The 22,756-nt window shown below is 39.5% G+C and overlaps 22 non-coding genes across 22 annotated transcripts; all 22 read right to left on the reverse strand.

Annotated features, from left to right (window-relative positions):
* Positions 1 to 806: 806 nt before the first annotated feature.
* LOC144514453 (5S ribosomal RNA) lies at positions 807 to 925 on the reverse strand. Its single transcript, XR_013501396.1, has one exon. It is a non-coding gene; the product is annotated as a 5S ribosomal RNA (ribosomal RNA).
* Positions 926 to 1,801: 876 nt separating this feature from the next.
* LOC144514456 (5S ribosomal RNA) lies at positions 1,802 to 1,921 on the reverse strand. The gene has a single exon (XR_013501399.1). It is a non-coding gene; the product is annotated as a 5S ribosomal RNA (ribosomal RNA).
* Positions 1,922 to 2,797: 876 nt separating this feature from the next.
* On the reverse strand, positions 2,798 to 2,916 carry LOC144514446 (5S ribosomal RNA). The gene has a single exon (XR_013501389.1). It is a non-coding gene; the product is annotated as a 5S ribosomal RNA (ribosomal RNA).
* An 877-nt stretch (positions 2,917 to 3,793) lies between these two features.
* On the reverse strand, positions 3,794 to 3,912 carry LOC144514465 (5S ribosomal RNA). Its single transcript, XR_013501407.1, has one exon. It is a non-coding gene; the product is annotated as a 5S ribosomal RNA (ribosomal RNA).
* An 877-nt stretch (positions 3,913 to 4,789) lies between these two features.
* Positions 4,790 to 4,908, reverse strand: LOC144514457 (5S ribosomal RNA). Its single transcript, XR_013501400.1, has one exon. It is a non-coding gene; the product is annotated as a 5S ribosomal RNA (ribosomal RNA).
* Positions 4,909 to 5,789: 881 nt separating this feature from the next.
* On the reverse strand, positions 5,790 to 5,908 carry LOC144514466 (5S ribosomal RNA). The gene has a single exon (XR_013501408.1). It is a non-coding gene; the product is annotated as a 5S ribosomal RNA (ribosomal RNA).
* An 879-nt stretch (positions 5,909 to 6,787) lies between these two features.
* Positions 6,788 to 6,906, reverse strand: LOC144514467 (5S ribosomal RNA). Its single transcript, XR_013501409.1, has one exon. It is a non-coding gene; the product is annotated as a 5S ribosomal RNA (ribosomal RNA).
* Positions 6,907 to 7,777: 871 nt separating this feature from the next.
* Positions 7,778 to 7,896, reverse strand: LOC144514468 (5S ribosomal RNA). Its single transcript, XR_013501410.1, has one exon. It is a non-coding gene; the product is annotated as a 5S ribosomal RNA (ribosomal RNA).
* An 878-nt stretch (positions 7,897 to 8,774) lies between these two features.
* On the reverse strand, positions 8,775 to 8,894 carry LOC144514459 (5S ribosomal RNA). Its single transcript, XR_013501401.1, has one exon. It is a non-coding gene; the product is annotated as a 5S ribosomal RNA (ribosomal RNA).
* An 880-nt stretch (positions 8,895 to 9,774) lies between these two features.
* Positions 9,775 to 9,893, reverse strand: LOC144514447 (5S ribosomal RNA). The gene has a single exon (XR_013501390.1). It is a non-coding gene; the product is annotated as a 5S ribosomal RNA (ribosomal RNA).
* An 876-nt stretch (positions 9,894 to 10,769) lies between these two features.
* Positions 10,770 to 10,889, reverse strand: LOC144514454 (5S ribosomal RNA). Its single transcript, XR_013501397.1, has one exon. It is a non-coding gene; the product is annotated as a 5S ribosomal RNA (ribosomal RNA).
* An 876-nt stretch (positions 10,890 to 11,765) lies between these two features.
* Positions 11,766 to 11,884, reverse strand: LOC144514448 (5S ribosomal RNA). Its single transcript, XR_013501391.1, has one exon. It is a non-coding gene; the product is annotated as a 5S ribosomal RNA (ribosomal RNA).
* Positions 11,885 to 12,761: 877 nt separating this feature from the next.
* On the reverse strand, positions 12,762 to 12,880 carry LOC144514449 (5S ribosomal RNA). The gene has a single exon (XR_013501392.1). It is a non-coding gene; the product is annotated as a 5S ribosomal RNA (ribosomal RNA).
* An 878-nt stretch (positions 12,881 to 13,758) lies between these two features.
* On the reverse strand, positions 13,759 to 13,880 carry LOC144514464 (5S ribosomal RNA). The gene has a single exon (XR_013501406.1). It is a non-coding gene; the product is annotated as a 5S ribosomal RNA (ribosomal RNA).
* Positions 13,881 to 14,756: 876 nt separating this feature from the next.
* LOC144514463 (5S ribosomal RNA) lies at positions 14,757 to 14,877 on the reverse strand. Its single transcript, XR_013501405.1, has one exon. It is a non-coding gene; the product is annotated as a 5S ribosomal RNA (ribosomal RNA).
* Positions 14,878 to 15,755: 878 nt separating this feature from the next.
* LOC144514450 (5S ribosomal RNA) lies at positions 15,756 to 15,874 on the reverse strand. The gene has a single exon (XR_013501393.1). It is a non-coding gene; the product is annotated as a 5S ribosomal RNA (ribosomal RNA).
* An 879-nt stretch (positions 15,875 to 16,753) lies between these two features.
* Positions 16,754 to 16,873, reverse strand: LOC144514462 (5S ribosomal RNA). The gene has a single exon (XR_013501404.1). It is a non-coding gene; the product is annotated as a 5S ribosomal RNA (ribosomal RNA).
* An 878-nt stretch (positions 16,874 to 17,751) lies between these two features.
* Positions 17,752 to 17,870, reverse strand: LOC144514451 (5S ribosomal RNA). The gene has a single exon (XR_013501394.1). It is a non-coding gene; the product is annotated as a 5S ribosomal RNA (ribosomal RNA).
* An 879-nt stretch (positions 17,871 to 18,749) lies between these two features.
* On the reverse strand, positions 18,750 to 18,869 carry LOC144514461 (5S ribosomal RNA). Its single transcript, XR_013501403.1, has one exon. It is a non-coding gene; the product is annotated as a 5S ribosomal RNA (ribosomal RNA).
* An 876-nt stretch (positions 18,870 to 19,745) lies between these two features.
* On the reverse strand, positions 19,746 to 19,865 carry LOC144514460 (5S ribosomal RNA). The gene has a single exon (XR_013501402.1). It is a non-coding gene; the product is annotated as a 5S ribosomal RNA (ribosomal RNA).
* Positions 19,866 to 20,735: 870 nt separating this feature from the next.
* Positions 20,736 to 20,855, reverse strand: LOC144514455 (5S ribosomal RNA). The gene has a single exon (XR_013501398.1). It is a non-coding gene; the product is annotated as a 5S ribosomal RNA (ribosomal RNA).
* An 877-nt stretch (positions 20,856 to 21,732) lies between these two features.
* Positions 21,733 to 21,851, reverse strand: LOC144514452 (5S ribosomal RNA). The gene has a single exon (XR_013501395.1). It is a non-coding gene; the product is annotated as a 5S ribosomal RNA (ribosomal RNA).
* Positions 21,852 to 22,756: the final 905 nt, after the last annotated feature.

A 22,756-nucleotide genomic window follows, 5' to 3' on the forward strand; every position in this document is an offset into this window, starting at 1 on the left:
GTTTTGGGGGTTGAGGAGTACTCAACTACATGTAATCACACTAGTAGTGCACCTATACATTTTGCAGTAGCTCTCTGGTAGTTCAACTACATTCATCTTCGAACCAACAAGTTGAATTGCTTTTTTTGCTCTCTTTTTTCGGTACTGTAATTAACACTGCTGTATTTTTTAAGCATTCTTTCATTTGTTTTGTTCCATATTTATTCATTCATTTAGCCTGTTGCTATATGTATTCTTACATGTATGTATTTCCATGTTTATTTTTTTCATTACTGTAATTATTTCTCAATTCTTTTGAACTTTACCTTTACTCAGACTTGAGTGACTTGTCGATCTTCCGTAAATTTGCATGATCCAAAATGTAGATATCTTTGATTTCAAAACTATCCAGATCGGCACAATCTTGAAGAACAAGAACAAAGAATTCATGGTCAAAGTGCATGAACTCCTACTTGAATTGTTGAACACTGTGAGGTTGTTTATTTTAGTTTTAATTAAAGATGTTGCTTCCCAAAAAAAAAGTTGCATCCTCCGTACAGTTTCCTTGTCAGCTCTGTCTCCAGCAAAGGAGGAGTAGCGCCCTCTGGCGATGGTGAAATGAAGCTTTGCAAACCACTGTCTTTATTTTTCTAAGCTCACTAGATGGCAATCTCTGTTCAAAGAAAAGGGTTAAAGGAATGGCAATTCAGTGTGTTTTCAACCCTTTGTTGAACAGAAAGTGGCATCTAGTGAGCTCAGAAAAATGAAGACAGTGTTTTGCTGCTTCATTTGACCATTACTAGCGCCCTCTGCTGACGGAAAAGAAAAAGCTACAGCACCGGGTATTCCCAGGCGGTCTCCCATCCAAGTACTGACCCGGCCCGACCCTGCTTAGCTTCCGAGATCGGACGAGATCGGGCGTGTTCAGGGTGGTATGGCCGTAGCGAGTGTACCAAGTGAAAACAAGCTATTTAAAGACGATGAACCCCAGAGGTTCTCAAAACTGTTGAAGACGCAGTTTGGGGGTTGAGGAGTACTCAACTACATGTAATCACACTAGTAGTGCACCTATACATTTTGCAGTAGCTCTCTGGTAGTTCAACTACATTCATCTTCGAACCAACAAGTTGAATTGCTTTTTTTTGCTCTTTTTTTCGGTACTGTAATTAACACTGCTGTATTTTTTAAGCATTCTTTCATTTGTTTTGTTCCATATTTATTCATTCATTTAGCCTGTTGCTATATGTATTCTTACATGTATGTATTTCCATGTTTATTTTTTTCATTACTGTAATTATTTCTCAATTCTTTTGAACTTTACCTTTACTCAGACTTGAGTGACTTGTCGTCTTCCGTAAATTTGCATGATCCAAAATGTAGATATCTTTGATTTCAAAACTATCCAGATCGGCACAATCTTGAAGAACAAGAACAAAGAATTCATGGTCAAAGTGCATGAACTCCTACTTGAATTGTTGAACACTGTGAGGTTGTTTATTTTAGTTTTAATTAAAGATGTTGCTTCCAAAAAAAAAGTTGCATCCTCCGTACAGTTTCCTTGTCAGCTCTGTCTCCAGCAAAGGAGGAGTAGCGCCCTCTGGCGATGGTGAAATGAAGCTTTGCAAACCACTGTCTTTATTTTTCTAAGCTCACTAGATGGCAATCTCTGTTCAAAGAAAAGGGTTAAAGGAATGGCAATTCAGTGTGTTTTCAACCCTTTGTTGAACAGAAAGTGGCATCTAGTGAGCTCAGAAAATGAAGACAGTGTTTTGCTTTGCTTCATTTGACCATTACTAGCGCCCTCTGCTGACGGAAAAGAAAAAGCTTACAGCACCGGGTATTCCCAGGCGGTCTCCCATCCAAGTACTGACCCGGCCCGACCCTGCTTAGCTTCCGAGATCGGACGAGATCGGGCGTGTTCAGGAGTGGTATGGCCGTAAGCGAGTGTACCAAGTGAAAACAAGCTATTTAAAGACGATGAACCCCCAGAGGTTCTCAAAACTGTTGAAGACGCAGTTTGGGGGTTGAGGAGTACTCAACTACATGTAATCACACTAGTAGTGCACCTATACATTTTGCAGTAGCTCTCTGGTAGTTCAACTACATTCATCTTCGAACCAACAAGTTGAATTGCTTTTTTTGCTCTCTTTTTTTCGGTACTGTAATTAACACTGCTGTATTTTTAAGCATTCTTTCATTTGTTTTGTTCCATATTTATTCATTCATTTAGCCTGTTGCTATATGTATTCTTACATGTATGTATTTCCATGTTTATTTTTTTCATTACTGTAATTATTTCTCAATTCTTTTGAACTTTACCTTTACTCAGACTTGAGTGACTTGTCGTCTTCCGTAAATTTGCATGATCCAAAATGTAGATATCTTTGATTTCAAAACTATCCAGATCGGCACAATCTTGAAGAACAAGAACAAAGAATTCATGGTCAAAGTGCATGAACTCCTACTTGAATTGTTGAACACTGTGAGGTTGTTTATTTTAGTTTTAATTAAAGATGTTGCTTCCAAAAAAAAAGTTGCATCCTCCGTACAGTTTCCTTGTCAGCTCTGTCTCCAGCAAAGGAGGAGTAGCGCCCTCTGGCGATGGTGAAATGAAGCTTGCAAACCACTGTCTTTATTTTCTAAGCTCACTAGATGGCAATCTCTGTTCAAAGAAAAGGGTTAAAGGAATGGCAATTCAGTGTGTTTTCAACCCTTTGTTGAACAGAAAGTGGCATCTAGTGAGCTCAGAAAAATGAAGACAGTGTTTTGCTTTGCTTCATTTGACCATTACTAGCGCCCTCTGCTGACGGAAAAGAAAAGCTTACAGCACCGGGTATTCCCAGGCGGTCTCCCATCCAAGTACTGACCCGGCCCGACCCTGCTTAGCTTCCGAGATCGGACGAGATCGGGCGTGTTCAGGGTGGTATGGCCGTAAGCGAGTGTACCAAGTGAAAACAAGCTATTTAAAGACGATGAACCCCAGAGGTTCTCAAAACTGTTGAAGACGCAGTTTGGGGTTGAGGAGTACTCAACTACATGTAATCACACTAGTAGTGCACCTATACATTTTGCAGTAGCTCTCTGGTAGTTCAACTACATTCATCTTCGAACCAACAAGTTGAATTGCTTTTTTTTGCTCTCTTTTTTTCGGTACTGTAATTAACACTGCTGTATTTTTTAAGCATTCTTTCATTTGTTTTGTTCCATATTTATTCATTCATTTAGCCTGTTGCTATATGTATTCTTACATGTATGTATTTCCATGTTTATTTTTTTCATTACTGTAATTATTTCTCAATTCTTTTGAACTTTACCTTTACTCAGACTTGAGTGACTTGTCGTCTTCCGTAAATTTGCATGATCCAAAATGTAGATATCTTTGATTTCAAAACTATCCAGATCGGCACAATCTTGAAGAACAAGAACAAAGAATTCATGGTCAAAGTGCATGAACTCCTACTTGAATTGTTGAACACTGTGAGGTTGTTTATTTTAGTTTTAATTAAAGATGTTGCTTCCAAAAAAAAAGTTGCATCCTCCGTACAGTTTCCTTGTCAGCTCTGTCTCCAGCAAAGGAGGAGTAGCGCCCTCTGGCGATGGTGAAATGAAGCTTTGCAAACCACTGTCTTTATTTTCTAAGCTCACTAGATGGCAATCTCTGTTCAAAGAAAAGGGTTAAAGGAATGGCAATTCAGTGTGTTTTCAACCCTTTGTTGAACAGAAAGTGGCATCTAGTGAGCTCAGAAAATGAAGACAGTGTTTTGCTTTGCTTCATTTGACCATTACTAGCGCCCTCTGCTGACGGAAAAGAAAAAGCTTACAGCACCGGGTATTCCCAGGCGGTCTCCCATCCAAGTACTGACCCGGCCCGACCCTGCTTAGCTTCCGAGATCGGACGAGATCGGGCGTGTTCAGGAGTGGTATGGCCGTAGCGAGTGTACCAAGTGAAAACAAGCTATTTAAAGACGATGAACCCCAGAGGTTCTCAAAACTGTTGAAGACGCAGTTTGGGGTTGAGGAGTACTCAACTACATGTAATCACACTAGTAGTGCACCTATACATTTTGCAGTAGCTCTCTGGTAGTTCAACTACATTCATCTTCGAACCAACAAGTTGAATTGCTTTTTTTTGCTCTTTTTTTTCGGTACTGTAATTAACACTGCTGTATTTTTAAGCATTCTTTCATTTGTTTTGTTCCATATTTATTCATTCATTTAGCCTGTTGCTATATGTATTCTTACATGTATGTATTTCCATGTTTATTTTTTTTCATTACTGTAATTATTTCTCAATTCTTTTGAACTTTACCTTTACTCAGACTTGAGTGACTTGTCGTCTTCCGTAAATTTGCATGATCCAAAATGTAGATATCTTTGATTTCAAAACTATCCAGATCGGCACAATCTTGAAGAACAAGAACAAAGAATTCATGGTCAAAGTGCATGAACTCCTACTTGAATTGTTGAACACTGTGAGGTTGTTTATTTTAGTTTTAATTAAAGATGTTGCTTCCAAAAAAAAAGTTGCATCCTCCGTACAGTTTCCTTGTCAGCTCTGTCTCCAGCAAAGGAGGAGTAGCGCCCTCTGGCGATGGTGAAATGAAGCTTTGCAAACCACTGTCTTTATTTTTCTAAGCTCACTAGATGGCAATCTCTGTTCAAAGAAAAGGGTTAAAGGAATGGCAATTCAGTGTGTTTTCAACCCTTTGTTGAACAGAAAGTGGCATCTAGTGAGCTCAGAAAATGAAGACAGTGTTTTGCTTTGCTTCATTTGACCATTACTAGCGCCCTCTGCTGACGGAAAAGAAAAAGCTTACAGCACCGGGTATTCCCAGGCGGTCTCCCATCCAAGTACTGACCCGGCCCGACCCTGCTTAGCTTCCGAGATCGGACGAGATCGGGCGTGTTCAGGGTGGTATGGCCGTAAGCGAGTGTACCAAGTGAAAACAAGCTATTTAAAGACGATGAACCCCAGAGGTTCTCAAAACTGTTGAAGACGCAGTTTGGGGGTTGAGGAGTACTCAACTACATGTAATCACACTAGTAGTGCACCTATACATTTTGCAGTAGCTCTCTGGTAGTTCAACTACATTCATCTTCGAACCAACAAGTTGAATTGCTTTTTTTTGCTCTCTTTTTTTTCGGTACTGTAATTAACACTGCTGTATTTTTTAAGCATTCTTTCATTTGTTTTGTTCCATATTTATTCATTCATTTAGCCTGTTGCTATATGTATTCTTACATGTATGTATTTCCATGTTTATTTTTTTCATTACTGTAATTATTTCTCAATTCTTTTGAACTTTACCTTTACTCAGACTTGAGTGACTTGTCGTCTTCCGTAAATTTGCATGATCCAAAATGTAGATATCTTTGATTTCAAAACTATCCAGATCGGCACAATCTTGAAGAACAAGAACAAAGAATTCATGGTCAAAGTGCATGAACTCCTACTTGAATTGTTGAACACTGTGAGGTTGTTTATTTTAGTTTTAATTAAAGATGTTGCTTCCAAAAAAAAAGTTGCATCCTCCGTACAGTTTCCTTGTCAGCTCTGTCTCCAGCAAAGGAGGAGTAGCGCCCTCTGGCGATGGTGAAATGAAGCTTTGCAAACCACTGTCTTTATTTTTCTAAGCTCACTAGATGGCAATCTCTGTTCAAAGAAAAGGGTTAAAGGAATGGCAATTCAGTGTGTTTTTCAACCCTTTGTTGAACAGAAAGTGGCATCTAGTGAGCTCAGAAAATGAAGACAGTGTTTTGCTTTGCTTCATTTGACCATTACTAGCGCCCTCTGCTGACGGAAAAGAAAAAGCTTACAGCACCGGGTATTCCCAGGCGGTCTCCCATCCAAGTACTGACCCGGCCCGACCCTGCTTAGCTTCCGAGATCGGACGAGATCGGGCGTGTTCAGGGTGGTATGGCCGTAAGCGAGTGTACCAAGTGAAAACAAGCTATTTAAAGACGATGAACCCCAGAGGTTCTCAAAACTGTTGAAGACGCAGTTTGGGGGTTGAGGAGTACTCAACTACATGTAATCACACTAGTAGTGCACCTATACATTTTGCAGTAGCTCTCTGGTAGTTCAACTACATTCATCTTCGAACCAACAAGTTGAATTGCTTTTTTTGCTCTCTTTTTTTCGGTACTGTAATTAACACTGCTGTATTTTTAAGCATTCTTTCATTTGTTTTGTTCCATATTTATTCATTCATTTAGCCTGTTGCTATATGTATTCTTACATGTATGTATTTCCATGTTTATTTTTTTTCATTACTGTAATTATTTCTCAATTCTTTTGAACTTTACCTTTACTCAGACTTGAGTGACTTGTCGATCTTCCGTAAATTTGCATGATCCAAAATGTAGATATCTTTGATTTCAAAACTATCCAGATCGGCACAATCTTGAAGAACAAGAACAAAGAATTCATGGTCAAAGTGCATGAACTCCTACTTGAATTGTTGAACACTGTGAGGTTGTTTATTTTAGTTTTAATTAAAGATGTTGCTTCCAAAAAAAAAGTTGCATCCTCCAGTACAGTTTCCTTGTCAGCTCTGTCTCCAGCAAAGGAGGAGTAGCGCCCTCTGGCGATGGTGAAATGAAGCTTTGCAAACCACTGTCTTTATTTTCTAAGCTCACTAGATGGCAATCTCTGTTCAAAGAAAAGGGTTAAAGGAATGGCAATTCAGTGTGTTTTCAACCCTTTGTTGAACAGAAAGTGGCATCTAGTGAGCTCAGAAAATGAAGACAGTGTTTTTGCTTTGCTTCATTTGACCATTACTAGCGCCCTCTGCTGACGGAAAAGAAAAGCTTACAGCACCGGGTATTCCCAGGCGGTCTCCCATCCAAGTACTGACCCGGCCCGACCCTGCTTAGCTTCCGAGATCGGACGAGATCGGGCGTGTTCAGGGTGGTATGGCCGTAAGCGAGTGTACCAAGTGAAAACAAGCTATTTAAAGACGATGAACCCCAGAGGTTCTCAAAACTGTTGAAGACGCAGTTTGGGGTTGAGGAGTACTCAACTACATGTAATCACACTAGTAGTGCACCTATACATTTTGCAGTAGCTCTCTGGTAGTTCAACTACATTCATCTTCGAACCAACAAGTTGAATTGCTTTTTTTTGCTCTCTTTTTTTCGGTACTGTAATTAACACTGCTGTATTTTTTAAGCATTCTTTCATTTGTTTTGTTCCATATTTATTCATTCATTTAGCCTGTTGCTATATGTATTCTTACATGTATGTATTTCCATGTTTATTTTTTTTCATTACTGTAATTATTTCTCAATTCTTTTGAACTTTACCTTTACTCAGACTTGAGTGACTTGTCGTCTTCCGTAAATTTGCATGATCCAAAATGTAGATATCTTTGATTTCAAAACTATCCAGATCGGCACAATCTTGAAGAACAAGAACAAAGAATTCATGGTCAAAGTGCATGAACTCCTACTTGAATTGTTGAACACTGTGAGGTTGTTTATTTTAGTTTTAATTAAAGATGTTGCTTCCAGTTGCATCCTCCGTACAGTTTCCTTGTCAGCTCTGTCTCCAGCAAAGGAGGAGTAGCGCCCTCTGGCGATGGTGAAATGAAGCTTTGCAAACCACTGTCTTTATTTTTCTAAGCTCACTAGATGGCAATCTCTGTTCAAAGAAAAGGGTTAAAGGAATGGCAATTCAGTGTGTTTTCAACCCTTTGTTGAACAGAAAGTGGCATCTAGTGAGCTCAGAAAATGAAGACAGTGTTTTGCTTTGCTTCATTTGACCATTACTAGCGCCCTCTGCTGACGGAAAAGAAAAAGCTTACAGCACCGGGTATTCCCAGGCGGTCTCCCATCCAAGTACTGACCCGGCCCGACCCTGCTTAGCTTCCGAGATCGGACGAGATCGGGCGTGTTCAGGGTGGTATGGCCGTAAGCGAGTGTACCAAGTGAAAACAAGCTATTTAAAGACGATGAACCCCAGAGGTTCTCAAAACTGTTGAAGACGCAGTTTGGGGTTGAGGAGTACTCAACTACATGTAATCACACTAGTAGTGCACCTATACATTTTGCAGTAGCTCTCTGGTAGTTCAACTACATTCATCTTCGAACCAACAAGTTGAATTGCTTTTTTTTGCTCTCTTTTTTTTCGGTACTGTAATTAACACTGCTGTATTTTTTAAGCATTCTTTCATTTGTTTTGTTCCATATTTATTCATTCATTTAGCCTGTTGCTATATGTATTCTTACATGTATGTATTTCCATGTTTATTTTTTTTCATTACTGTAATTATTTCTCAATTCTTTTGAACTTTACCTTTACTCAGACTTGAGTGACTTGTCGTCTTCCGTAAATTTGCATGATCCAAAATGTAGATATCTTTGATTTCAAAACTATCCAGATCGGCACAATCTTGAAGAACAAGAACAAAGAATTCATGGTCAAAGTGCATGAACTCCTACTTGAATTGTTGAACACTGTGAGGTTGTTTATTTTAGTTTTAATTAAAGATGTTGCTTCCAAAAAAAAAGTTGCATCCTCCGTACAGTTTCCTTGTCAGCTCTGTCTCCAGCAAAGGAGGAGTAGCGCCCTCTGGCGATGGTGAAATGAAGCTTTGCAAACCACTGTCTTTATTTTCTAAGCTCACTAGATGGCAATCTCTGTTCAAAGAAAAGGGTTAAAGGAATGGCAATTCAGTGTGTTTTCAACCCTTTGTTGAACAGAAAGTGGCATCTAGTGAGCTCAGAAAATGAAGACAGTGTTTTGCTTTGCTTCATTTGACCATTACTAGCGCCCTCTGCTGACGGAAAAGAAAAGCTTACAGCACCGGGTATTCCCAGGCGGTCTCCCCATCCAAGTACTGACCCGGCCCGACCCTGCTTAGCTTCCGAGATCGGACGAGATCGGGCGTGTTCAGGGTGGTATGGCCGTAAGCGAGTGTACCAAGTGAAAACAAGCTATTTAAAGACGATGAACCCCAGAGGTTCTCAAAACTGTTGAAGACGCAGTTTGGGGGTTGAGGAGTACTCAACTACATGTAATCACACTAGTAGTGCACCTATACATTTTGCAGTAGCTCTCTGGTAGTTCAACTACATTCATCTTCGAACCAACAAGTTGAATTGCTTTTTTTTGCTCTCTTTTTTTCGGTACTGTAATTAACACTGCTGTATTTTTTAAGCATTCTTTCATTTGTTTTGTTCCATATTTATTCATTCATTTAGCCTGTTGCTATATGTATTCTTACATGTATGTATTTCCATGTTTATTTTTTTCATTACTGTAATTATTTCTCAATTCTTTTGAACTTTACCTTTACTCAGACTTGAGTGACTTGTCGTCTTCTCGTAAATTTGCATGATCCAAAATGTAGATATCTTTGATTTCAAAACTATCCAGATCGGCACAATCTTGAAGAACAAGAACAAAGAATTCATGGTCAAAGTGCATGAACTCCTACTTGAATTGTTGAACACTGTGAGGTTGTTTATTTTAGTTTTAATTAAAGATGTTGCTTCCAAAAAAAAAGTTGCATCCTCCGTACAGTTTCCTTTGTCAGCTCTGTCTCCAGCAAAGGAGGAGTAGCGCTCTCTGGCGATGGTGAAATGAAGCTTTGCAAACCACTGTCTTTATTTTCTAAGCTCACTAGATGGCAATCTCTGTTCAAAGAAAAGGGTTAAAGGAATGGCAATTCAGTGTGTTTTCAACCCTTTGTTGAACAGAAAGTGGCATCTAGTGAGCTCAGAAAATGAAGACAGTGTTTTGCTTTTGCTTCATTTGACCATTACTAGCGCCCTCTGCTGACGGAAAAGAAAAGCTTACAGCACCGGGTATTCCCAGGCGGTCTCCCATCCAAGTACTGACCCGGCCCGACCCTGCTTAGCTTCCGAGATCGGACGAGATCGGGCGTGTTCAGGGTGGTATGGCCGTAAGCGAGTGTACCAAGTGAAAACAAGCTATTTAAAGACGATGAACCCCAGAGGTTCTCAAAACTGTTGAAGACGCAGTTTGGGGTTGAGGAGTACTCAACTACATGTAATCACACTAGTAGTGCACCTATACATTTTGCAGTAGCTCTCTGGTAGTTCAACTACATTCATCTTCGAACCAACAAGTTGAATTGCTTTTTTTGCTCTCTTTTTTTCGGTACTGTAATTAACACTGCTGTATTTTTTAAGCATTCTTTTCATTTGTTTTGTTCCATATTTATTCATTCATTTAGCCTGTTGCTATATGTATTCTTACATGTATGTATTTCCATGTTTATTTTTTTCATTACTGTAATTATTTCTCAATTCTTTTGAACTTTACCTTTACTCAGACTTGAGTGACTTGTCGCTCTTCCGTAAATTTGCATGATCCAAAATGTAGATATCTCTGATTTCAAAACTATCCAGATCGGCATAATCTTGAAGAACAAGAATATTCAATTCATGGTCAAAGTGCATGAAATCCTACTTGAATTGTTGAACACTGTGAGGTTGTTTATTTTAGTTTTAATTAAAGATGTTGCTTCCCAAAAAAAAGTTGCATCCTCCGTACAGTTTCCTTGTCAGCTCTGTCTCCAGCAAAGGAGGAGTAGCGCCTCTGGCGATGGTGAAATGAAGCTTTGCAAACCACTGTCTTTATTTTCTAAGCTCACTAGATGGCAATCTCTGTTCAAAGAAAAGGGTTAAAGGAATGGCAATCCAGTGTGTTTTCAACCCTTTGTTGAACAGAAAGTGGCATCTAGTGAGCTCAGAAAATGAAGACAGTGTTTTGCTTTGCTTCATTTGACCATTACTAGCGCCCTCTGCTGACGGAAAAGAAAAGCTTACAGCACCGGGTATTCCCAGGCGGTCTCCCATCCAAGTACTGACCCGGCCCGACCCCTGCTTAGCTTCCGAGATCGGACGAGATCGGGCGTGTTCAGGGTGGTATGGCCGTAAGCGAGTGTACCAAGTGAAAAACAAGCTATTTAAAGACGATGAACCCCAGAGGTTCTCAAAACTGTTGAAGACGCAGTTTGGGGTTGAGGAGTACTCAACTACATGTAATCACACTAGTAGTGCACCTATACATTTTGCAGTAGCTCTCTGGTAGTTCAACTACATTCATCTTCGAACCAACAAGTTGAATTGCTTTTTTTGCTCTCTTTTTTTCGGTACTGTAATTAACACTGCTGTATTTTTAAGCATTCTTTCATTTGTTTTGTTCCATATTTATTCATTCATTTAGCCTGTTGCTATATGTATTCTTACATGTATGTATTTCCATGTTTATTTTTTCATTACTGTAATTATTTCTCAATTCTTTTGAACTTTACCTTTACTCAGACTTGAGTGACTTGTCGTCTTCCGCAAATTTGCATGATCCAAAATGTAGATATCTCTGATTTCAAAACTATCCAGATCGGCACAATCTTGAAGAACAAGAATATTCAATTCATGGTCAAAGTGCATGAACTCCTACTTGAATTGTTGAACACTGTGAGGTTGTTTATTTTAGTTTTAATTAAAGATGTTGCTTCCAAAAAAAAAAAGTTGCATCCTCCGTACAGTTTCCTTGTCAGCTCTGTCTCCAGCAAAGGAGGAGTAGCGCCCTCTGGCGATGGTGAAATGAAGCTTTGCAAACCACTGTCTTTATTTTCTAAGCTCACTAGATGGCAATCTCTGTTCAAAGAAAAGGGTTAAAGGAATGGCAATTCAGTGTGTTTTCAACCCTTTGTTGAACAGAAAGTGGCATCTAGTGAGCTCAGAAAATGAAGACAGTGTTTTGCTTTGCTTCATTTGACCATTACTAGCGCCCTCTGCTGACGGAAAAGAAAAGCTTACAGCACCGGGTATTCCCAGGCGGTCTCCCATCCAAGTACTGACCCGGCCCGACCCTGCTTAGCTTCCGAGATCGGACGAGATCGGGCGTGTTCAGGGTGGTATGGCCGTAAGCGAGTGTACCAAGTGAAAACAAGCTATTTAAAGACGATGAACCCCAGAGGTTCTCAAAACTGTTGAAGACGCAGTTTGGGGCTGAGGAGTACTCAACTACATGTAATCACACTAGTAGTGCACCTATACATTTTGCAGTAGCTCTCTGGTAGTTCAACTACATTCATCTTCGAACCAACAAGTTGAATTGCTTTTTTTTGCTCTCTTTTTTTCGGTACTGTAATTAACACTGCTGTATTTTTTAAGCATTCTTTCATTTGTTTTGTTCCATATTTATTCATTCATTTAGCCTGTTGCTATATGTATTCTTACATGTATGTATTTCCATGTTTATTTTTTTTCATTACTGTAATTATTTCTCAATTCTTTTGAACTTTACCTTTACTCAGACTTGAGTGACTTGTCGCCTTCCGCAAATTTGCATGATCCAAAATGTAGATATCTTTGATTTCAAAACTATCCAGATCGGCACAATCTTGAAGAACAAGAACAAAGAATTCATGGTCAAAGTGCATGAACTCCTACTTGAATTGTTGAACACTGTGAGGTTGTTTATTTTAGTTTTAATTAAAGATGTTGCTTCCAAAAAAAAAGTTGCATCCTCCGTACAGTTTCCTTGTCAGCTCTGTCTCCAGCAAAGGAGGAGTAGCGCCTCTGGCGATGGTGAAATGAAGCTTGTGAAACCACTGTCTTTATTTTCTAAGCTCACTAGATGGCAATCTCTGTTCAAAGAAAAGGGTTAAAGGAATGGCAATTCAGTGTGTTTTCAACCCTTTGTTGAACAGAAAGTGGCATCTAGTGAGCTCAGAAAATGAAGACAGTGTTTTGCTTTGCTTCATTTGACCATTACTAGCGCCCCTCTGCTGACGGAAAAGAAAAGCTTACAGCACCGGGTATTCCCAGGCGGTCTCCCATCCAAGTACTGACCCGGCCCGACCCTGCTTAGCTTCCGAGATCGGACGAGATCGGGCGTGTTCAGGGTGGTATGGCCGTAAGCGAGTGTACCAAGTGAAAACAAGCTATTTAAAGACGATGAACCCCAGAGGTTCTCAAAACTGTTGAAGACGCAGTTTGGGGTTGAGGAGTACTCAACTACATGTAATCACACTAGTAGTGCACCTATACATTTTGCAGTAGCTCTCTGGTAGTTCAACTACATTCATCTTCGAACCAACAAGTTGAATTGCTTTTTTTTGCTCTTTTTTTTCGGTACTGTAATTAACACTGCTGTATTTTTTAAGCATTCTTTCATTTGTTTTGTTCCATATTTATTCATTCATTTAGCCTGTTGCTATATGTATTCTTACATGTATGTATTTCCATGTTTATTTTTTTTCATTACTGTAATTATTTCTCAATTCTTTTGAACTTTACCTTTACTCAGACTTGAGTGACTTGTCGCCTTCCGCAAATTTGCATGATCCAAAATGTAGATATCTCTGATTTCAAAACTATCCAGATCGGCACAATCTTGAAGAACAAGAACATATCAATTCATGGTCAAAGTGCATGAACTCCTACTTGAATTGTTGAACACTGTGAGGTTGTTTATTTTAGTTTTAATTAAAGATGTTGCTTCCAAAAAAAAGTTGCATCCTCCGTACAGTTTCCTTGTCAGCTCTGTCTCCAGCAAAGGAGGAGTAGCGCCTCTGGCGATGGTGAAATGAAGCTTTGCAAACCACTGTCTTTATTTTTCTAAGCTCACTAGATGGCAATCTCTGTTCAAAGAAAAGGGTTAAAGGAATGGCAATTCAGTGTGTTTTTCAACCCTTTGTTGAACAGAAAGTGGCATCTAGTGAGCTCAGAAAATGAAGACAGTGTTTTGCTTTTGCTTCATTTGACCATTACTAGCGCCCTCTGCTGACGGAAAAGAAAAGCTTACAGCACCGGGTATTCCCAGGCGGTCTCCCCATCCAAGTACTGACCCGGCCCGACTCCCTGCTTAGCTTCCGAGATCGGACGAGATCGGGCGTGTTCAGGGTGGTATGGCCGTAAGCGAGTGTACCAAGTGAAAAACAAGCTATTTAAAGACGATGAACCCCAGAGGTTCTCAAAACTGTTGAAGACGCAGTTTGGGGTTGAGGAGTACTCAACTACATGTAATCACACTAGTAGTGCACCTATACATTTTGCAGTAGCTCTCTGGTAGTTCAACTACATTCATCTTCGAACCAACAAGTTGAATTGCTTTTTTTTGCTCTTTTTTTCGGTACTGTAATTAACACTGCTGTATTTTTTAAGCATTCTTTCATTTGTTTTGTTCCATATTTATTCATTCATTTAGCCTGTTGCTATATGTATTCTTACATGTATGTATTTCCATGTTTATTTTTTTTCATTACTGTAATTATTTCTCAATTCTTTTGAACTTTACCTTTACTCAGACTTGAGTGACTTGTCGTCTTCCGTAAATTTGCATGATCCAAAATGTAGATATCTTTGATTTCAAAACTATCCAGATCGGCACAATCTTGAAGAACAAGAACAAAGAATTCATGGTCAAAGTGCATGAACTCCTACTTGAATTGTTGAACACTGTGAGGTTGTTTATTTTAGTTTTAATTAAAGATGTTGCTTCCAAAAAAAAAGTTGCATCCTCCGTACAGTTTCCTTTGTCAGCTCTGTCTCCAGCAAAGGAGGAGTAGCGCCTCTGGCGATGGTGAAATGAAGCTTTGCAAACCACTGTCTTTATTTTCTAAGCTCACTAGATGGCAATCTCTGTTCAAAGAAAAGGGTTAAAGGAATGGCAATTCAGTGTGTTTTCAACCCTTTGTTGAACAGAAAGTGGCATCTAGTGAGCTCAGAAAATGAAGACAGTGTTTTGCTTTGCTTCATTTGACCATTACTAGCGCCCTCTGCTGACGGAAAAGAAAAGCTTACAGCACCGGGTATTCCCAGGCGGTCTCCCATCCAAGTACTGACCCGGCCCGACTCCCTGCTTAGCTTCCGAGATCGGACGAGATCGGGCGTGTTCAGGGTGGTATGGCCGTAAGCGAGTGTACCAAGTGAAAACAAGCTATTTAAAGACGATGAACCCCAGAGGTTCTCAAAACTGTTGAAGACGCAGTTTGGGGTTGAGGAGTACTCAACTACATGTAATCACACTAGTAGTGCACCTATACATTTTGCAGTAGCTCTCTGGTAGTTCAACTACATTCATCTTCGAACCAACAAGTTGAATTGCTTTTTTTTGCTCTTTTTTTTCGGGTACTGTAATTAACACTGCTGTATTTTTTTAAGCATTCTTTCATTTGTTTTGTTCCATATTTATTCATTCATTTAGCCTGTTGCTATATGTATTCTTACATGTATGTATTTCCATGTTTATTTTTTTTCATTACTGTAATTATTTCTCAATTCTTTTGAACTTTACCTTTACTCAGACTTGAGTGACTTGTCGTCTTCCGTAAATTTGCATGATCCAAAATGTAGATATCTTTGATTTCAAAACTATCCAGATCGGCACAATCTTGAAGAACAAGAACAAAGAATTCATGGTCAAAGTGCATGAACTCCTACTTGAATTGTTGAACACTGTGAGGTTGTTTATTTTAGTTTTAATTAAAGATGTTGCTTCCAAAAAAAAGTTGCATCCTCCGTACAGTTTCCTTGTCAGCTCTGTCTCCAGCAAAGGAGGAGTAGCGCTCTCTGGCGATGGTGAAATGAAGCTTTGCAAACCACTGTCTTTATTTTCTAAGCTCACTAGATGGCAATCTCTGTTCAAAGAAAAGGGTTAAAGGAATGGCAATTCAGTGTGTTTTCAACCCTTTGTTGAACAGAAAGTGGCATCTAGTGAGCTCAGAAAATGAAGACAGTGTTTTGCTTTTGCTTCATTTGACCATTACTAGCGCCCTCTGCTGACGGAAAAGAAAAGCTTACAGCACCGGGTATTCCCAGGCGGTCTCCCATCCAAGTACTGACCCGGCCCGACCCTGCTTAGCTTCCGAGATCGGACGAGATCGGGCGTGTTCAGGGTGGTATGGCCGTAAGCGAGTGTACCAAGTGAAAACAAGCTATTTAAAGACGATGAACCCCAGAGGTTCTCAAAACTGTTGAAGACGCAGTTTGGGGTTGAGGAGTACTCAACTACATGTAATCACACTAGTAGTGCACCTATACATTTTGCAGTAGCTCTCTGGTAGTTCAACTACATTCATCTTCGAACCAACAAGTTGAATTGCTTTTTTTTGCTCTCTTTTTTTTCGGTACTGTAATTAACACTGCTGTATTTTTTAAGCATTCTTTCATTTGTTTTGTTCCATATTTATTCATTCATTTAGCCTGTTGCTATATGTATTCTTACATGTATGTATTTCCATGTTTATTTTTTTCATTACTGTAATTATTTCTCAATTCTTTTGAACTTTACCTTTACTCAGACTTGAGTGACTTGTCGTCTTCCGTAAATTTGCATGATCCAAAATGTAGATATCTTTGATTTCAAAACTATCCAGATCGGCACAATCTTGAAGAACAAGAACAAAGAATTCATGGTCAAAGTGCATGAACTCCTACTTGAATTGTTGAACACTGTGAGGTTGTTTATTTTAGTTTTAATTAAAGATGTTGCTTCCAAAAAAAAAGTTGCATCCTCCGTACAGTTTCCTTGTCAGCTCTGTCTCCAGCAAAGGAGGAGTAGCGCCTCTGAGCGATGGTGAAATGAAGCTTTGCAAACCACTGTCTTTATTTTTCTAAGCTCACTAGATGGCAATCTCTGTTCAAAGAAAAGGGTTAAAGGAATGGCAATTCAGTGTGTTTTCAACCCTTTGTTGAACAGAAAGTGGCATCTAGTGAGCTCAGAAAATGAAGACAGTGTTTTGCTTTGCTTCATTTGACCATTACTAGCGCCCTCTGCTGACGGAAAAGAAAAAGCTTACAGCACCGGGTATTCCCAGGCGGTCTCCCATCCAAGTACTGACCCGGCCCGACTCCTGCTTAGCTTCCGAGATCGGACGAGATCGGGCGTGTTCAGGGTGGTATGGCCGTAAGCGAGTGTACCAAGTGAAAACAAGCTATTTAAAGACGATGAACCCCAGAGGTTCTCAAAACTGTTGAAGACGCAGTTTGGGGTTGAGGAGTACTCAACTACATGTAATCACACTAGTAGTGCACCTATACATTTTGCAGTAGCTCTCTGGTAGTTCAACTACATTCATCTTCGAACCAACAAGTTGAATTGCTTTTTTTTGCTCTCTTTTTTTCGGTACTGTAATTAACACTGCTGTATTTTTTAAGCATTCTTTCATTTGTTTTGTTCCATATTTATTCATTCATTTAGCCTGTTGCTATATGTATTCTTACATGTATGTATTTCCATGTTTATTTTTTTCATTACTGTAATTATTTCTCAATTCTTTTGAACTTTACCTTTACTCAGACTTGAGTGACTTGTCGTCTTCCGTAAATTTGCATGATCCAAAATGTAGATATCTTTGATTTCAAAACTATCCAGATCGGCACAATCTTGAAGAACAAGAACAAAGAATTCATGGTCAAAGTGCATGAACTCCTACTTGAATTGTTGAACACTGTGAGGTTGTTTATTTTAGTTTTAATTAAAGATGTTGCTTCCAAAAAAAAAGTTGCATCCTCCGTACAGTTTCCTTGTCAGCTCTGTCTCCAGCAAAGGAGGAGTAGCGCCCTCTGGCGATGGTGAAATGAAGCTTGCAAACCACTGTCTTTATTTTTCTAAGCTCACTAGATGGCAATCTCTGTTCAAAGAAAAGGGTTAAAGGAATGGCAATTCAGTGTGTTTTTCAACCCTTTGTTGAACAGAAAGTGGCATCTAGTGAGCCTCAGAAAATGAAGACAGTGTTTTGCTTTGCTTCATTTGACCATTACTAGCGCCCTCTGCTGACGGAAAAGAAAAGCTTACAGCACCGGGTATTCCCAGGCGGTCTCCCATCCAAGTACTGACCCGGCCCGACCCTGCTTAGCTTCCGAGATCGGACGAGATCGGGCGTGTTCAGGGTGGTATGGCCGTAAGCGAGTGTACCAAGTGAAAACAAGCTATTTAAAGACGATGAACCCCAGAGGTTCTCAAAACTGTTGAAGACGCAGTTTGGGGGTTGAGGAGTACTCAACTACATGTAATCACACTAGTAGTGCACCTATACATTTTGCAGTAGCTCTCTGGTAGTTCAACTACATTCATCTTCGAACCAACAAGTTGAATTGCTTTTTTTTGCTCTCTTTTTTTCGGGTACTGTAATTAACACTGCTGTATTTTTTAAGCATTCTTTCATTTGTTTTGTTCCATATTTATTCATTCATTTAGCCTGTTGCTATATGTATTCTTACATGTATGTATTTCCATGTTTATTTTTTTCATTACTGTAATTATTTCTCAATTCTTTTGAACTTTACCTTTACTCAGACTTGAGTGACTTGTCGTCTTCCGTAAATTTGCATGATCCAAAATGTAGATATCTTTGATTTCAAAACTATCCAGATCGGCACAATCTTGAAGAACAAGAACAAAGAATTCATGGTCAAAGTGCATGAACTCCTACTTGAATTGTTGAACACTGTGAGGTTGTTTATTTTAGTTTTAATTAAAGATGTTGCTTCCAAAAAAAAAGTTGCATCCTCCGTACAGTTTCCTTGTCAGCTCTGTCTCCAGCAAAGGAGGAGTAGCGCCTCTGGCGATGGTGAAATGAAGCTTTGCAAAACCACTGTCTTTATTTTCTAAGCTCACTAGATGGCAATCTCTGTTCAAAGAAAAGGGTTAAAGGAATGGCAATTCAGTGTGTTTTTCAACCCTTTGTTGAACAGAAAGTGGCATCTAGTGAGCTCAGAAAATGAAGACAGTGTTTTGCTTTGCTTCATTTGACCATTACTAGCGCCCTCTGCTGACGGAAAAGAAAAGCTTACAGCACCGGGTATTCCCAGGCGGTCTCCCATCCAAGTACTGACCCGGCCCGACCTCTGCTTAGCTTCCGAGATCGGACGAGATCGGGCGTGTTCAGGGTGGTATGGCCGTAAGCGAGTGTACCAAGTGAAAAACAAGCTATTTAAAGACGATGAACCCCAGAGGTTCTCAAAACTGTTGAAGACGCAGTTTGGGGTTGAGGAGTACTCAACTACATGTAATCACACTAGTAGTGCACCTATACATTTTGCAGTAGCTCTCTGGTAGTTCAACTACATTCATCTTCGAACCAACAAGTTGAATTGCTTTTTTTTGCTCTCTTTTTTCTCGGTACTGTAATTAACACTGCTGTATTTTTTAAGCATTCTTTCATTTGTTTTGTTCCATATTTATTCATTCATTTAGCCTGTTGCTATATGTATTCTTACATGTATGTATTTCCATGTTTATTTTTTTTCATTACTGTAATTATTTCTCAATTCTTTTGAACTTTACCTTTACTCAGACTTGAGTGACTTGTCGTCTTCCTGTAAATTTGCATGATCCAAAATGTAGATATCTTTGATTTCAAAACTATCCAGATCGGCACAATCTTGAAGAACAAGAACAAAGAATTCATGGTCAAAGTGCATGAACTCCTACTTGAATTGTTGAACACTGTGAGGTTGTTTATTTTAGTTTTAATTAAAGATGTTGCTTCCAGTTGCATCCTCCGTACAGTTTCCTTGTCAGCTCTGTCTCCAGCAAAGGAGGAGTAGCGCTCTCTGGCGATGGTGAAATGAAGCTTTGCAAACCACTGTCTTTATTTTTCTAAGCTCACTAGATGGGCAATCTCTGTTCAAAGAAAAGGGTTAAAGGAATGGCAATTCAGTGTGTTTTCAACCCTTTGTTGAACAGAAAGTGGCATCTAGTGAGCTCAGAAAAATGAAGACAGTGTTTTTGCTTTGCTTCATTTGACCATTACTAGCGCCCTCTGCTGACGGAAAAGAAAAGCTTACAGCACCGGGTATTCCCAGGCGGTCTCCCCATCCAAGTACTGACCCGGCCCGACCCTGCTTAGCTTCCGAGATCGGACGAGATCGGGCGTGTTCAGGGTGGTATGGCCGTAAGCGAGTGTACCAAGTGAAAACAAGCTATTTAAAGACGATGAACCCCAGAGGTTCTCAAAACTGTTGAAGACGCAGTTTGGGGGTTGAGGAGTACTCAACTACATGTAATCACACTAGTAGTGCACCTATACATTTTGCAGTAGCTCTCTGGTAGTTCAACTACATTCATCTTCGAACCAACAAGTTGAATTGCTTTTTTTTGCTCTCTTTTTTTCGGTACTGTAATTAACACTGCTGTATTTTTTAAGCATTCTTTCATTTGTTTTGTTCCATATTTATTCATTCATTTAGCCTGTTGCTATATGTATTCTTACATGTATGTATTTCCATGTTTATTTTTTTTCATTACTGTAATTATTTCTCAATTCTTTTGAACTTTACCTTTACTCAGACTTGAGTGACTTGTCGTCTTCCGTAAATTTGCATGATCCAAAATGTAGATATCTTTGATTTCAAAACTATCCAGATCGGCACAATCTTGAAGAACAAGAACAAAGAATTCATGGTCAAAGTGCATGAACTCCTACTTGAATTGTTGAACACTGTGAGGTTGTTTATTTTAGTTTTAATTAAAGATGTTGCTTCCAAGTTGCATCCTCCGTACAGTTTCCTTGTCAGCTCTGTCTCCAGCAAAGGAGGAGTAGCGCCTCTGGCGATGGTGAAATGAAGCTTGCAAACCACTGTCTTTATTTTCTAAGCTCACTAGATGGCAATCTCTGTTCAAAGAAAAGGGTTAAAGGAATGGCAATTCAGTGTGTTTTCAACCCTTTGTTGAACAGAAAGTGGCATCTAGTGAGCTCAGAAAATGAAGACAGTGTTTTGCTTTGCTTCATTTGACCATTACTAGCGCCCCTCTGCTGACGGAAAAGAAAAGCTTACAGCACCGGGTATTCCCAGGCGGTCTCCCATCCAAGTACTGACCCGGCCCGACCCCTGCTTAGCTTCCGAGATCGGACGAGATCGGGCGTGTTCAGGGTGGTATGGCCGTAAGCGAGTGTACCAAGTGAAAACAAGCTATTTAAAGACGATGAACCCCAGAGGTTCTCAAAACTGTTGAAGACGCAGTTTGGGGTTGAGGAGTACTCAACTACATGTAATCACACTAGTAGTGCACCTATACATTTTGCAGTAGCTCTCTGGTAGTTCAACTACATTCATCTTCGAACCAACAAGTTGAATTGCTTTTTTTGCTCTCTTTTTTTTCGGTACTGTAATTAACACTGCTGTATTTTTTAAGCATTCTTTCATTTGTTTTGTTCCATATTTATTCATTCATTTAGCCTGTTGCTATATGTATTCTTACATGTATGTATTTCCATGTTTATTTTTTTCATTACTGTAATTATTTCTCAATTCTTTTGAACTTTACCTTTACTCAGACTTGAGTGACTTGTCGATCTTCCGTAAATTTGCATGATCCAAAATGTAGATATCTTTGATTTCAAAACTATCCAGATCGGCACAATCTTGAAGAACAAGAACAAAGAATTCATGGTCAAAGTGCATGAACTCCTACTTGAATTGTTGAACACTGTGAGGTTGTTTATTTTAGTTTTAATTAAAGATGTTGCTTCCAAAAAAAAAGTTGCATCCTCCGTACAGTTTCCTTGTCAGCTCTGTCTCCAGCAAAGGAGGAGTAGCGCCTCTGGCGATGGTGAAATGAAGCTTTGCAAACCACTGTCTTTATTTTTCTAAGCTCACTAGATGGCAATCTCTGTTCAAAGAAAAGGGTTAAAGGAATGGCAATTCAGTGTGTTTTCAACCCTTTGTTGAACAGAAAGTGGCATCTAGTGAGCTCAGAAAATGAAGACAGTGTTTTGCTTTGCTTCATTTGACCATTACTAGCGCCCTCTGCTGACGGAAAAGAAAAGCTTACAGCACCGGGTATTCCCAGGCGGTCTCCCATCCAAGTACTGACCCGGCCCGACCCTGCTTAGCTTCCGAGATCGGACGAGATCGGGCGTGTTCAGGGTGGTATGGCCGTAAGCGAGTGTACCAAGTGAAAACAAGCTATTTAAAGACGATGAACCCCAGAGGTTCTCAAAACTGTTGAAGACGCAGTTTGGGGTTGAGGAGTACTCAACTACATGTAATCACACTAGTAGTGCACCTATACATTTTGCAGTAGCTCTCTGGTAGTTCAACTACATTCATCTTCGAACCAACAAGTTGAATTGCTTTTTTTTGCTCTCTTTTTTTTCGGTACTGTAATTAACACTGCTGTATTTTTTAAGCATTCTTTCATTTGTTTTGTTCCATATTTATTCATTCATTTAGCCTGTTGCTATATGTATTCTTACATGTATGTATTTCCATGTTTATTTTTTTTCATTACTGTAATTATTTCTCAATTCTTTTGAACTTTACCTTTACTCAGACTTGAGTGACTTGTCGTCTTCCGTAAATTTGCATGATCCAAAATGTAGATATCTTTGATTTCAAAACTATCCAGATCGGCACAATCTTGAAGAACAAGAACAAAGAATTCATGGTCAAAGTGCATGAACTCCTACTTGAATTGTTGAACACTGTGAGGTTGTTTATTTTAGTTTTAATTAAAGATGTTGCTTCCAAAAAAAAAGTTGCATCCTCCGTACAGTTTCCTTGTCAGCTCTGTCTCCAGCAAAGGAGGAGTAGCGCCCTCTGGCGATGGTGAAATGAAGCTTTGCAAACCACTGTCTTTATTTTCTAAGCTCACTAGATGGCAATCTCTGTTCAAAGAAAAGGGTTAAAGGAATGGCAATTCAGTGTGTTTTCAACCCTTTGTTGAACAGAAAGTGGCATCTAGTGAGCTCAGAAAATGAAGACAGTGTTTTGCTTTTGCTTCATTTGACCATTACTAGCGCCCTCTGCTGACGGAAAAGAAAAAGCTTACAGCACCGGGTATTCCCAG

This window comes from Sander vitreus, unplaced genomic scaffold (genome assembly GCF_031162955.1).
Source record: "Sander vitreus isolate 19-12246 unplaced genomic scaffold, sanVit1 ctg591_0, whole genome shotgun sequence".
NCBI classification, from domain to species: Eukaryota; Metazoa; Chordata; class Actinopteri; order Perciformes; family Percidae; genus Sander; species Sander vitreus.